This window comes from Carlito syrichta, unplaced genomic scaffold, assembly GCF_000164805.1.
Source record: "Carlito syrichta isolate Samal-C Ts95f unplaced genomic scaffold, Tarsius_syrichta-2.0.1 Scaffold303651, whole genome shotgun sequence".
Lineage (NCBI taxonomy): Eukaryota > Metazoa > Chordata > Mammalia > Primates > Tarsiidae > Carlito > Carlito syrichta.
The window spans coordinates 10,025-12,530 of NW_007247747.1; positions in this window are offsets into that span (position 1 = coordinate 10,025).

The following is a 2,506-nucleotide window of genomic DNA, read 5'->3' on the forward strand; positions in this document are numbered from 1 at the left end:
TAAGAGTTCAGTTTTATACACTATGAGATGTAGTAAATGAATACCTAGATATATTAAATGCAATTTGACCCATAATTACTACCCAGTTATTTCTTCCACTCTTCTTCCTGTGTATCTTTATACCTGATACCATTCCCTACACTTTCTACACTCTTGTTTCTATCTATAATGTTTAACACTTGCTAAATACATAAAATAGATTGCTAGTTAGAAAGAAAAATAGAAGAATAGAATGCATATGTGGGTAACTATTAAAGCATTATGATTACAAAATATTATTTACCACCTATCTATTTTCTCAAAATAAAATTATATCAGAAAGGATATAAAATTCAGCAGTCCAAGAAAAAGAGTTATTTCAGAACATAAATAATGAGAAAAAGTAATCAGGAATATAAATGCAATTAACAGACTCAGCTAAGTTAAAGAACACAGAATAGAATTTGAATGTGCATGGCAAGAGCTACAGGTTGTTTTTTTTTTATAATATTGATCTTATCATGGAAAAAGATTTACAGGTAAAGCATCTAAGACAAAATAATAGCAATACATTTCTAACACAGTACAAAGCAAGAAAAAAGCAGGAATTTATACAATTCTAGAATAAGCCAGTCCTAAAATAATGCCAATGTGTGAAGAGTAGATACATGAAAACAAAACAAAACAAAAACAACAATAACAATAACAAATCGAGGGAGCATCTCTAGAATTCAGAACTTCTACCATCATAGGGTTTATCATCTGTCCATGAAAGGATTCATTAACACCTGATTTTTACTTATAAAAGAAATGTACTTAGAATTTTATAGTTGAGGATTATTAAATTAGCACATGTATTTATTTTCGCTCCACCTCAAACACCACAAAATTGCAGCAATTAAAATAAAAAGAGAAGACTCACAATTGAAAAAAAAAATGTAAGTAATGTACAGTTAGAGATGTTAACCAAATTTTGGAAACTGGAAGCCAAACAGGCAGTTATTATTGATTTAGGAGACCTGTATAAGGAAGTGGTATGTGTGAGGAGAAGGAGGGGTTAACAGCAAGAATCCAGTGGATTCACACCACAGGAACCTGAAGAATTGGACAGATCAGTTACTTCAGTGACCATGCTTTTGCAAAGCAGATCAAAAAGCAAGTAAATGGCTAAGAATTTTTACAAGAGCTGCTGTAGCCTCTTCCTAAATCCCAATCAGTCGAATACTTATATCTCTACTGCTTCAGCTAAAGATGACATACTTGGCCTTTAGAAAGTTTAAACAAAGAGGAACTCATATAAAACTACAAAGCACAGATAAGAAAACGGGTAAGATACTAAAATGGAGTTAAGTGGAAGCATTTACTGAACACTGCTTCCACCAGTCACTTCTTTCTATTCTGGTACTCAGACTACTAACATTCAGGTCTATATCCTCCAGGCAAAGATAAAAGGAAAAACCAGATTTTTAAAAAATTCTACTGATACTGACAATAGGGGATCCCCACAAAAAGAACAAAAAGCCCGAGTTCTCCTATACGTAAAACCCACCAGTAAACCAACTCCACTCAAGGAAACAACTTCAATAAATCCCTAGTATCTTACACTTAATATAAATGGGAAGCCAAGTACCACCAGACAGTTGTTGGAAGGTCTCTAATATAAGACTCGAAAATAAAGACAAACAGGAAAAAAAATGAAAGAAAGGAAGGAAGAAGAAAGGAGAGAAAGAAAAAGGAAAACAGGTTTTAGAAGCAAAAAAATTTGTTTTAATGTTTTATTGTTTTAAAGAAATGAAAGAAATATATCTATGGCTCCAATTCAGAATACATTTAAAAGGATTATTCCAGATAACAGCAATAACAACAAAAATCTTTGGAAACTAGTAAAAACTAAAAATGATAGAATTATTGCAAAACAAAAGTCTGGAATATTGCCCAGAAAACAAAAGAAAATAAGACATAACACATATGGGGGGTGGGGGGAGATTGGTTCAGAAAGTTCAACATTTACACGATAAAAGCTCCAGATGAAAGCAGAGAAAATGAGAGAAAAAAAATTATCAAAAATAATATTTTAAAAATTTCTCTAATTTAACTGAAGGACATTAATCTCCACATTGAGGAAATTATAAATCATTCAGTAGAAATAAGTGGAGGAGCAAAATAAAACAAAACAAAACAAACTCAGACCAAGATTCATTACTGCAAAATTTAATCAACTGAAAGACAGATAAGGATTCTGATAATTTCCAGAGACCAAAAAAAAATTCTATGTAAAGGGCTTACGTAATATTAGCCTTCTCAATAGCAATGCAGAAAGCAAGAAAACAAATGGAAAAATTCTTTTAAATTTGGACACATGATTTGTTACCTAAATTATTCTAAACTAACTACCAAGAGTGAGAACAGAACAAAAAAAAAAAATTCTGCATGCACATGCATGCTTTCAAAAAATTATCTCCCTCTGTGTATTTTTAGGAAGCTGCTGGAGGACATTCCCCAGCCAAACTAGGGAGTAAATAAGCAA